The 12,663-nt window shown below is 41.0% G+C and overlaps 4 non-coding genes across 4 annotated transcripts; all 4 read right to left on the bottom strand.

Moving 5' to 3' along the window:
* Window positions 1–5,948: 5,948 nt before the first annotated feature.
* Window positions 5,949–6,020, bottom strand: trnat-ugu (transfer RNA threonine (anticodon UGU)). Its single transcript has one exon. It is a non-coding gene; the product is annotated as a tRNA-Thr (tRNA).
* Window positions 6,021–8,253: 2,233 nt separating this feature from the next.
* Window positions 8,254–8,325, bottom strand: trnat-cgu (transfer RNA threonine (anticodon CGU)). The gene has a single exon. It is a non-coding gene; the product is annotated as a tRNA-Thr (tRNA).
* An 898-nt stretch (window positions 8,326–9,223) lies between these two features.
* trnat-cgu (transfer RNA threonine (anticodon CGU)) lies at window positions 9,224–9,295 on the bottom strand. Its single transcript has one exon. It is a non-coding gene; the product is annotated as a tRNA-Thr (tRNA).
* A 2,233-nt stretch (window positions 9,296–11,528) lies between these two features.
* On the bottom strand, window positions 11,529–11,600 carry trnam-cau (transfer RNA methionine (anticodon CAU)). Its single transcript has one exon. It is a non-coding gene; the product is annotated as a tRNA-Met (tRNA).
* Window positions 11,601–12,663: the final 1,063 nt, after the last annotated feature.

Genomic DNA, 12,663 nt, shown 5'->3' with positions numbered 1-12,663 from the left:
AGACCTCCGACAGAACCAGGCTCAGAGGTGGGCGGCCATCTGCCTCGACCAAGATGACTGATGGCAACTTCAGTTGAGGCTTTCAGGGAAAACCAGATGGATGAGTTGGTGACGGGGATGACGGCTGCCCGTCAGGTGGTCTGAAAGACAGAATGACAGAAATAAGATGACATTTAAAGAGCAGGAACTAGAACAGGGAAAGATCATCGAGCAAATGTTGTGACGAGAAGATTATGAATGAGTAACTTGACAGTGTGGGAAGTGACGGAGCAAATTGAGCAGAAGTAAATGCATATGTTCAGCCACAGAGGAACAAAGATGAAACGTCAGGGAGCAGCTCTTGGTACAGTAGTGGAGATGACATTAATAACCCCCCAGCGCATATAGAGCTGTTATCAGTGACAGCCCACTCTGGTATTGATAAAGTAAACGCCTTATGTTCAAGCAGTCAGCTGGAGCGTGTTGGTGTGCTCACGTGGCATGGTCACACTGTGGTGATGACTGATCATAGAGTCTCCTCTCAACCATTCATGTGTTTATTTTATTATTTGCTGCAAAGCTGGGTGTTTCGGCCGTTAAACCTCTCAGATCATTGGGTGACTCATGTTACCAGAGAGTGTGCTCTTGAGTTTTGAAATGTCTGGGAAAACGCGACAGGGGAATCGCCTGAAGGTGGTCAAGCACCATGACCAATACACAGCATGTGCTCACTAGATTGTGCATTGACCTTGTGACGACGTGTCCACTGGGTGAATGACCATATGTCAGTTCTTTATATGGCCAGGGTTGTTATCAGTAGTCTACATTCTACAGGGGGGAGAGATCCATACACCATCTGTTCCACAAAGTTAGCCGTTGTACTGTACAGGTTTATCATCCAATTCATAGTTTTCACATGACGCCCCATCCTTGTAGCCACGCCCACCTGGAGGGGAAAACAAAGCTCTGTTCCGCAGCCCGCCATCAAGTTTAATAGATTTGTTTGGCCAAAATGTCAGATAGCTGTTAGTCAATCAGATGCATGAACCGAACATGAGCCTAGGTCGTGGTTTTGCTGAATTCCGTCTGAGAAAGAAAACCCAGAGAGGAGAAGATAAGATAGAAACCTACTTCTCCTAACCCTGCCATACAAATACAGTGGCCTCATCGCACCAGTCCCTCCGTCTCCACAGCAACAGGTTGTCGACGGTGGGTGACGTGTGTGTGTGCAGCAGAGCAGGGAGGACAGTTGGTTAGCAAACTAATGTACAGCAAAAGTCTGTTGTGAATGAAGGCTGCAGCTTCTCAAGGCCAAGTTGGAGCTCCTGTGTGTCATTTCATTCACTGGTGAAAGTGTTGAAAGTGTGTTAACCCCCGAAGCTAGCATCAGCTTTAGCAATGGAGGAAATCAACTCCCATGTTCCCTGACTACGATCGGAAATCAGAACAAGAAAGATTAAAACAAATTTCCTTGTCCTTCCCCTCCCAAATGGCATTATTGACCCATCCAGATCGAAAATACAAATAACTGTCAGTACTTTTGTAGGTTTTCATCCTGGCAGCAGGAGTAGGAGAGAGATTCTCCATAAGATATATGTTAACATCGCCAAAGTGGAGGTCTGGCAGGGACTTGGTTGTTTTCAGAGCTCGGAAAAGCGCAGCAGGACATGTGTAAGGATTGTAGATGCCAAAAACTTGTTGTTTGTTCCTATATCTTTGTTTTTCATCTGCTGAGAGGTGATCCAAATAGTTGTGGCTTGAAACAGATGGAAAATTAATCATGTTTTTCCCTCTGCCCAAGTCACATGACTGAAAACTATGAATAGGAGAGTTACAACTTAACTACATGCTTTTTATGTATTTGGTTGACTAACATGTTACAGATGCAGGACACCTGAAAGAGATTTTATGACATTTTTGTGGGTTTTCATCTTTGTAATTTTATGAATAGTATAGATTTATGATTTTCAAACATTCCTCGTGTTTGTATATTTTTGTTTTGTTAAAACATGAATGTAGTTATCTGAATGAGGCTCCTGAGTAACTCACTTAAATTGACTTACAGTACTGTGATGACACTCAATCAGATTTTGAAAATGTGTTTCACAAAGTCATTCCCTGACAGTCTTGTCCTCCATCGATCAGTACCTGTGTCTTGTATGCTTGGGATCATCAGGTATACCTCTCACTCACTTTATGTTTATTTGTGTTCATATTTCATTTTCACATCAACACTACATCTCGACTGCCGCACTGCCAGACAGTGATAATGTGGGCCTTTCTAGCAGGTACAAAAAAATGATTTTCTGTTAAAGATAAGCGGGAGCAATTTGCCATCGCAGATCTAATTTTCTGTTATTTGTATAATGATCAAACCTCAAAGAACAGAATTTACATTTGCTTCTTATATTCTTGTGATCAACTCAAGCTTCAAAGAAATATTTCTGAAAAAGAAAAAAAAGAAACTATTAATTGTCTTGTTTTGTTTTTCTGGATGCAAAAGCTAATCTTCAGTGCAAAACAATATATATAATAAAAGCAACTGGCTTGTGTAGCTGATGTGATATTCATGAAGGGATCATTGTTAACTGTGTGCTCAGCTTTGAAAACTGAATTGTGTGCAGAGGATTCTTAGACATTCTGTATCACTTCCAGTTTTACTGACCCTGTGACAGACACGTCTACCATTACACAACATGGTGTCTGTTGTTGTACAGTGTATCCATGCAATTCTGTGGTGTGGCTCTAGTTTTTCCCATATGTCCAGCTTTCTATCTTTCTGGGAAGTCAGGGGGACGGAAAGGAAAGGAAAGGAACAAGTAATCCCACACTGTAATGAGAAATAATTGTTAGAAAGGTGTCAGGGAAGCACTGTTCTCTCAGGCTGTGAACTTTAGCAACAGTGCCATCTTTGAAATGCGTGACAAGTAACAAGTGAAGCTTTTACAGAAAATAGGATGGATCCACAGAAGAAGAGAAAAAGTAGACACGGGAGGAAATGGTCAGTTTAAGAAGAGTCTCAAACAAAACGGCACAAAAGGCAGTCTTATTAAAATGGCACCTTACTTGGTGAGGTTTTTATGCTATTGTCTACTCATCTCAGTCATTGTAATTCCACTGATCCCTTACCCCACACACAACGCAGTTTAGCGGTGCAACTCAGGACACATAAACCACAATTCAAGCCCATTCTGTGACACTAAGCAGCACCTCCAGGATTTAATGTTCATTTTTATACCATTACTGGGACTCAAACTGCTTCTTTTTGCAATGCGTTGAGAAAAATGAAACTCAATTAAAAAGTGTTGTTCTCTTACAACTGTTTCTTGTAAATTGTGTTGATTTCCGGTTCACGGTATTACTCATGAAGGATTCTGCTGGGAACAAGATACATTAAAAAAAAACCTGTTGGTTTGTATCAGGATAAGTAAAAAGTCCTGCTCAGATAATAACCATGTCTGTTGTCCACAGTGCTTTGAAAATGTGTTTTTTACCTTCTTCAATGGGGGGTGTTGGCCTTATAAAATGGCTAAGATGAATCTGCAATGTGACCAATGTCCAACAATGTGACCCAGTCTTTTAGATATCATTGAGTTTTATATATGTAGGTTCAGATTGTATTGAACTAAAATAATACAATTTTAAAGATTATGTATTTATCTGTGTAGCAGTTTTCATAAAGTAGTAGTTGCAACAGTAGGTTTACACAAAAAGCTAAAAGTAACAAGGTAAAAAAAGGAGCAGGCAATAAGGAAATAATAGTGTTAAAACTAGCAAGCAATGATACAATATACAGTATTCCACATGTCAAAAATAAATAGACCATCAGTTAGTCAAGGGTTCCAAATTTTGGGGTATAAGCAGAAAAGGCTATTTTCCCAACGGTTATGTTGGGAGTCCAATTGTACAAGAGAAGCACAGAAGTATTAGCCGGTTGGAGTTAAACCATTGAATGATTCATAAACCATTAAAAGAATTTCCATACCAGTTCGACAAGTAAACAAGAGTCAGTGAAGAAAAGTTGGTGTAATGTGCTCACCAGTTATTAGAGAGTCCGGTGAATCACATTTTTTCCCACAATCCTTCTGGGGTAAAATAAAGGCATGCTCTGTGTGTGTCAGCCAATACAGCTCCAACTGCTGATAAAAATATGACCACATTTCTTCTCTCCACAGTTCAACAATACTTCACTGGTAACAGTTATGTATACATATTGTGTGTGTGTGTGTGTGTGTGTGTGTGTGTGTGTGTGTGTGTGTGTGTGTGTGTGTCACAAAACTCTGTTGTTGTCCTCTGCTTTGATGCAAAAAGCTTTGTTATTTATTGTTTGTACTGGCAGAAAAATGTAATGAATAACATTGGTATGCTGTTGCACAGAAAAAAACTAAGTTTTTATGTCTGGTGTTTTCACAGCTCTATTAGTTGCTGTCTCAACACCACATTCAATTTCATTCCCTTTATTTGCAGCTGTGAGGAGCATGTTATTTCTTTTTGTGCAATGTATTGTGGGACCTCCAAGCGTTGCATATTTACAGACTCATGTTTCTATTGTGTAATGCATAGTCTGTAAAAGATGGTCATTCCACTATAGGCATGAATGGGATTTGAACCCATGATTTTCAGTTTACAAGACAAAGGCCTGGTTACGCCCTGACTTCTACACGCATTTAAAATGTAAACAATCGGGAGGTTGTGGACGTCAGATATTTGTTACATGTTGTCCACTAGACTATTTTCACTGCAGACAGCGGGGCTTTACTTCAACAGTCAAATTAAATAGAAATTATTAACCCTGACAAAGTCTGAAACCGCCTGGAATCTTGTGTGATCCTGTCAGTTAATCTTGATCTCTATTGTATCTCAACATTGTGGAGAGCTTTACATCAACGGGCCTATAGTTTCACTGTAGTCTGTCCAACCTGTTTACAATAGATATGAGATAAAATACCCTACACTTCAATTTACAATTATTTAATATTACTGCACAGGGGTGAACTCAGTTTTTGTATTCTATCCACATTTACACACATACACACCAATGACTTGCAAGCGTGTGGTGTTTGACTTTGTCATATAGTCAGGCAGCATTATTTTCAGGGTCTCAGGAGAGGTTAATTGTAAAAGAAAGAAAAGAAGTGCAAACACACACACACTGAATCCATCTGACACTAAGTGAACTTCCAAACAGGAAGAAAACCAGACACACACCCTAAGCACTTGCTTTCTCTCACTTAGTGCCTAAATGCTTTCCAGCACTCTCTCTTAAGCACACACACCCTTACTTTGCCCCCAACCTCTCTGTTGTGTAACTGTTATTGGCTCGCAGTGACCTCGCACCTCCCTCTTTGTCAGGGTCTGAGCAGGGGTTAATTGTCTAATAACTGAACATGTCCGGGCAGAACCTCATTTCTGCTGAGACACACTGGATTTGCATACCTGACAAAAAAAGCAGACATGTTGCTGAGCAGAGCCACATATTATGTGTGTGTATAGTTGTATTACCTATGTTGTGGGGACATTAATCAGTTTGGAAAGTCACATTGTGGGGCCTCACCTCACCTCACCATTTGTCATAATTTAATTCTAGTTTTGATATTTCAAGATGGATATATCATCCAACACTTTAATTTGTTGATAAACATACTTTTTAAAACTATATTTTTAAACTGGACAAATATGTTAAAACCTGAAGAAGGCATGGCTGGGGTTTGAACCCATGATCTTTGGTTTACAAAATTAAGGCCTTAACACTTGGCCACCATGCCACATGGCATTTATGTGCATCTTTTCATGTCAAACATACAAAACCATGCAGAACAGAAGTGACCATATTTGGGCAACCAAGGGAGGAGTTTCCTTCTCATTCAGCCTCAAGCCACAGGCATGCAGCCTTCAGCACAGTGATTTGTTGAAAAGAAAACTATTTATATTCCGTTTGATGTATGGACCGTAGCATCGAACCCTAAAGAAGGCACAGATGGGAATTGAACCCATGATCTTTGGTTTACAAGACCAACACCTTACCACTTGGCCACCACACCTCTTAATGTTTTGGATTCATGCACATTTTTTTCCCATCAAACATAAAAAAAACATGCTGCAATGTGTTTTTTTGGAGCCAGAAGTCACCATATTTGTGCGACCAGGGGAGGAGTGAGTTTTGGATATAACTCGATCTGACAGAGGCCCCAAAGACACCAAACCCAACAACCTATACCGCAAACCTGACTGCAACCCAAGCATGTCACACGCCCCATACACCCAAACATATCACTCTTTGAGGCCTACAGTTTCATTTATTGTGGAATCTTTATAGATGGATCCTCATAAAACTGATAAGAGGAAGTAAATTAATTGAATGACACCATATTAACTGTTGGAAAATCTTTATTGTCTTCGTATTTCATGACAAAAGTTGAATGGAAGTCTATTGGAGCCAGAGCTGAACAAAACAAAAGTCTTTTAATCAACCGAATATTGATATTACGTTATCTCACTGCTGATACTCTCTGACCCAAACAAGGACCCGAAACTGTCAGAGGGCACATTAATGTATGAACTAGGAAAGAAAGAGAACAAGAGGAGAGCGATAATCATGTTCTGTGACAGAGACCATACAGAGGCAGGCAGGTGGACAGGGAGGAATCGGGGCTGATGTGGGTGTCACCTTCTCATCAGGAAATATTTTTCCCTGGAGACTGAACATATGCCACATCTTAGTTTGTTAGGTCACTACTAACTTCACACAACTGAGAGACCATCTCAAAGAGGAAAGTGTAAGTGCAGAGGTCATCTCATTTTGCCAAGGCAATTGGACTGATCCATAGTCAACTGGCTGGGCCAGTGAAAGCCTACTGGCAACAAGGACTGTGGAAGATGGATTGCTGCTCAGGGGTACCATACTAGTCATTCCCACAGCTATTTGAAATCCTGTCCTAGATTCATTTCAAGAGGGACAGAAAGGGAATATGATTTGCAGAAATCAATCCAGGGAAAGAGCATGGTGGCCTGGCCTGGGTAACCAATTAAAGTAAATGGTGAGGAACTGCAAAACATTCATCAGAGAGTGTGATACTCCAGTGGAACCATGGAAAAATAGTGAGGTTCCAGAGGTACCATGGCAGAACTTTAGTTGTGACTTATTCACCCCAAACAATAGCAACTATCGAGTTGAAATAGACAACTACTCTAGATTCGCAGAGATTGGAAAGCCTCAAAAACTAGATCAGAAGATGGCATAGTGCATCTCAAATTCATCATATCACAGCATGGAACCCCAGAACTTTTCTGCGAAGCCCATGTATAAAGCGGCTAATAGGTTCAAACCAAGTGGCAACCAAAAGTGACAAGACCTGTTGGTTTGTGAATGGCCGTAATGTTGAAATAATAGTGCCAAGAGTTTGGAATTTGGCCGGAATCGTCTTGCTAGTCCCGAGTGGTTTGGAGCCAGAAGTGACCATATTTGACCACATTACCAGTAACCCCAAGTTTACTCAAAGCAATAGCAGGGCAGAGTGTAAAATAGCTGTTAAAGAAAGCTCAAGATCCATATCTTACTCTGCTAGCCTCTGGAAATGCTCAAACAAAGGCAGAGAAGGTTAAAGGACACTTAAACCTTCAGCAGAAGACGTGAGGGATTTAAAATCTGCTTCCACTAAAAAAGCCAGTGGGGGTCACACATCTTAAGACTCCAGGCACAGTGGTGTTGACTCCTTCCACACCTCGTTCCTATCTTGTGGACAGTCCATCAGGAACCATTAGATGAAACAGGTGGCCACTTGTTCCTTTGCCAGAGACTACGTCTCATTGAGAGAAAGCCAACCTGCACTCCAGCTCAACAACCATTTAATTGTTTAATTGTGTGAGGAAGAGAAGAAAAAAATTGTCAGAGTTCTATCTGAAAGGACTGGCAAAGGTCAAATGTTGAGTACATTTTTACCATCCGTTTAAAGATCCACTCTAACAAAAATCAAGATTTTAACCTTATATGCATGCCCATGCGGTGTTTTTTTTTTAAGCAAGAAGATGTAACGTGAGCAAAGAACTGGTCAATGGCATGGTTAAGACTTACCACATAAGAGCTGCAGTGTACCACAGATTCAGACATCCAGGGTTAAATATTTCAATTACAGAAGGAATCGTCTTTCAGGGTGGTGTTTTTCTTCTCATTCAGCTGCAAGCTACAGGTATGCAGCCTTGAGGACAATGATTTGTTGATAATGAAATGATTTATATTCAGTTTGATGTATGGACCGTAGCATCAAACCCTAAAGAAGGCATGGATGGGAATCGAACCCATGATCTTTGATTTACGAGAGCAACGCCTTACCACTTGGCCACCACGCCTCTTAATATTTCAGATTCATGCACATTTTTTCCCGTCAAACATAAAAAAACATGCCGCAATGTGTTTTTTCGGAGACAAAAGTGACCATATTTGACCACATTACCAGTAACCCCAAGTTTGCTCAAAGCAATAGCAGGGCAGAGTGTAAAATAGCTGTTAAAGAAAGCTCAAGAGCCATATCTTACTCTGTTAGCCTCTGGAAATGCTCAAACAAAGGCAGAGAAGGTTAAAGGACACTTAAACATTCAGCAGGAGACATGAGGGATTTAAAATCTGCTCCCACCAAAAAAGCCAGTGCAGGTCACACATGTTAAGACTCCAGGCACAGTGGTGTTGACCCTTTCCACACCTCGTTCCTATCTTGTGGACAGTCCATCAGGAACCATTAGATGAAACAGATGGCCACTTGTTCCTTTGCCAACGACTTCATGTCATTGAGAGAAAGCCAACCTGCACTCCAGCTTGGCAACCATGTAATTGTTTAATTGTGTGATGAAGTGAAAAAAAAGTTGTCAGAGTTCTATTTGAAAGAACTATTAAAGGTCAAATGTTGAGTACGTTTTTACCATCAGTTTAAAGATCCACTCGAACAAAAATCAAGATTTTAACCTTATATGCATGCCCATGTGGTGTTTTTTTTTAAGCAGGATGTAACGTGAGCAAAGAACTGGTCAATGGCATGGTTAAGCCTTCCCACATAAGAACTGCAGTGTAGCACAGACTCAGTCATCCAGGGTTACATATGTCAATTACAGAAGGAATCATCTTTTAGGGTGAGGCTTTCCTTCTCATTCAGCCTCAAGCCACAGGCATGCAGCCTTCAGCACAGTGATTTGTTGAAAAGAAAACTATTTATATTCAGTTTGATGTATGGACCGTAGCATCAAACCCTAAAGAAGGCACGGATGGGAATTGAACCCATGATCTTTGGTTTACGAGACCAACGCCTTACCACTTGGCCACCACGCCTCTTAATGTTTTAGATTCATGCACGTTTTTTCCCGTCAAACATAAAAAAACATGCCGCAATGTGTTTTTTTGGAGCCAGAAGTCACCATATTTGTGCGACCAGGAGAGGAGTGAGTTTTGGATATAACTCGATCTGACAGAGGCCCCAAAGACACCAAACCCAACAACCTATACCGCAAACCTGACTGCAACCCAGGCATGTCACATGCCCCATACACCCAAACATATCACTCTTTGAGGCCTACAGTTTCATTTATTGTGGAATCTTTATAGATGGATCCTCATAAAACTGATAAGAGGAAGTAAATGAATTGAATGACACCATATTAACTGTTGGAAAATCTTTATTGTCTTCGTATTTCATGACAAAAGTTGAATGGAAGTCTATTGGAGCCAGAGCTGAACACAGCAAAAGTCTTTTAATCAACCGAATATTGATATTACGTTATCTCACTGCTGATACTCTCTGACCCAAACAAGGACCCGAAACTGTCAGAGGGCACATTAATGTATGAACTAGGAAAGAAAGAGAACAAGAGGAGAGCGATAATCATGTTCTGTGACAGAGACCATACAGAGGCAGGCAGGTGGACAGGGAGGAATCGGGGCTGATGTGGGTGTCACCTTCTCATCAGGAAATATTTTTCCCTGGAGACTGAACATATGCCACATCTTAGTTTGTTAGGTCACTACTGACTTCACACAACTGAGAGACCATCTCAAAGAGGAAAGTGTAAGTGCAGAGGTCATCTCATTTTGCCAAGGCAATTGGACTGATCCATAGCCAACTGGCTGGGCCAGTGAAAGCCTACTGGCAACAAGGAGCTGTACTCACTGTGGAAGATGGATTGCTGCTCAGGGGTACCATACTAGTCATTCCCACAGCGATTTGAAATCCTTTCCTAGATTAATTTCATGAGGGAAAGAAGGGGAAGACGAGTTGCAGAGATCAAGCCAGGGAAAGAGCATGGTGGCCTGGCCTGGGTAACCAATTACAGTAAATGGTGAGGAACTGCAAAACATTCATCAAAGACTGTGATACTCCTCAGGAACCACGGAAAAATAGTGAGGTTCCAGAGGTACCATGGCAGAACTTTAGTCGTGACTTATTCACCCCAAACAACAGCAACTATCGAGTTGAAATAGACAACTACTCTAGATTCGCAGAGATTGGAAAGCCTCAAAAATTAGATCAGAAGATGGTATAGTGCACCTCAAATTCATCATATCACAGCATGGAACCCCAGAACTTTTCTGCAAAGCCCATGGATAAAGCAGCTAATGGGTTCAAACCAAGTGGCAACCAAAAGTCACGAGACCTGTTGGTTTGTGAATGGCCGTAATGTTGAAATAATAGTGCCAAGAGTTTGGAATTTGGCCGGAATCGTCTTGCTAGTCCCGAGTGGTTTGGAGCCAGAAGTGACCATATTTGACCACATTACCAGTAACCCCAAGTTTACTCAAAGCAATAGCAGGGCAGAGTGTAAAATAGCTTGTTAAAGAAAGCTCAAGATCCATATCTTACTCTGTTAGCCTCTGGAGCTGCTCAAACAAAGGCAGAGAAGGTTAAAGGACACTTAAACATTCAGCAGAAGACGTGAGGGATTTAAAATCTGCTCCCACTAAAAAAGCCAGTGCGGGTCACACATGTTAAGACTCCAGGCACAGTGGTGTTGACCCTTTCCACACCTCGTTCCTATCTTGTGGACAGTCCATCAGGAACCATTAGATGAAACAGATAGCCACTTGTTCCTTTGCCAGAGACTACGTCTCATTGAGAGATGCCCAACCTGCACTCCAGCTCAGCAAACATTTAATTGTTTAATTGTGTGAGGAAGAGAAGAAAGAAGTTGTCAGACTTCTATCTGAAAGGACTGATAAAGGTTAAATGTGGAGTACATTTTTACCATCCGTTTCAAGATGCACTCGAAGAAAAATCAAGATTTTAACCTTGTAAACATGCCCATGCTGTGTTTTTTTTTTTAGGCAAGAAGATGTAGCATGAGCAAAGAACTTGTCAACCCCATGTTTAAGCCTTAACATGAGACCAGCAGTGTACCAGAGACTCAGACATTGTGGGTTACATGTGTCAATTACAGAAGGAAGTGTATTTCAGGGTGGGGTTTTCTTCTCATTCTGCCTCAAGCCAAGGGAATGTAGCATGGTGATTTGTTGATAATGAAACTATTTATACTCAGTTTGATGTATGGACTGTAGCATAAAACCCTGAGGAAGGCGTGGATGGGGATTGAACCCATGATCCTTGGTTTATGAGACCAATGCCTTACCACTTGGCCAACACCCCTCTTGAGTTTTTAGATTCATGCACGTTTTCCCATCAAACATACAAAACCATGCTGCACTGACTTTATTCGGAGCCAGAAGTGACCATATTTGGGCGACCTGGGGAGGAGTGAATGATGGATCTGACTCGACCACACCCCCTGATAATGCAAACCTGACTGAAAAGTTGAGAGAACTTCAACATGTTCTTTTGAGAAAATATAATGTACAAGTCAATAGCATGTTTTACAGGAAAGAGAGATAAGGTAATGATTTAAGGCAGAGTGCTCGTGTGGTGAAATGATTGCTGTGGGCTGAGACACAAGAAATAGTTTGTTGTTTTAACAGTTGCATACGTATGTTTGTGAGGCTCTGTAATAAAACCAGCTTGAATGCATTTGAATTTGTTGCAGTGAATCCTTCACGCACAACACTACACAACTGTATATTTCTGCAGTCTTAAAGACAGAAATGAAAAGTTATCTTTAGTAAGGGCTTTCTTTTTCTTTGTGCTACTTTTTTCCATTATGACTGGATTTAGATGCTGTTTTATTTATGTTGTATAACAACTTCAATTGGGGGTATTTTTGGAGTCATTTTATGTTTTACCCTCCACTGGGACTCCCTGATCCCTTGGCCTTGGAGCCCAGTACGATATGAGAGAAATGTAAATATTTTCGTGGTGAATATGGACAGCAAGTGGGGGGCAGCACAATCAGCATGACACTAACATATTAACCTTCTAAGTTGAGACGGCAAACATGTTTGCTTATATGCAAGAAACATGTTATTATCACCCTAAAAGATTTTACATGTAAGGGCTTTAAAATCGGATGTCTCTTGACATTTGTATTAGTCCAGTCAGATGGATGTCTAGCCTTTTACACACCATGAGGGTGATGGAGCAGACAGTAAGAAGAGTTGCTACGCTTTGTCATTTTGGATATGACATGACTTCTCACAGTGCATTTTCTTCTCGGCACTGTCACCCAAAAAAAACCAGAACATCTCTGTAAAAACAAAGAAACAGTTTGGTCACAAAGTTGTTTTTGCTTTTCCACTCTGAAGCTCTTGAATGTGTGTAC

Source organism: Embiotoca jacksoni, unplaced genomic scaffold (genome assembly GCF_022577435.1).
Source record: "Embiotoca jacksoni isolate LCO1_2020_lvr unplaced genomic scaffold, fEmbJac1.0.p SCAF_5, whole genome shotgun sequence".
Lineage (NCBI taxonomy): Eukaryota > Metazoa > Chordata > Actinopteri > Embiotocidae > Embiotoca > Embiotoca jacksoni.
The sequence above is the reverse complement of the archived record's forward strand: the minus strand, read 5'-3'. Positions and strand labels throughout refer to the sequence as shown.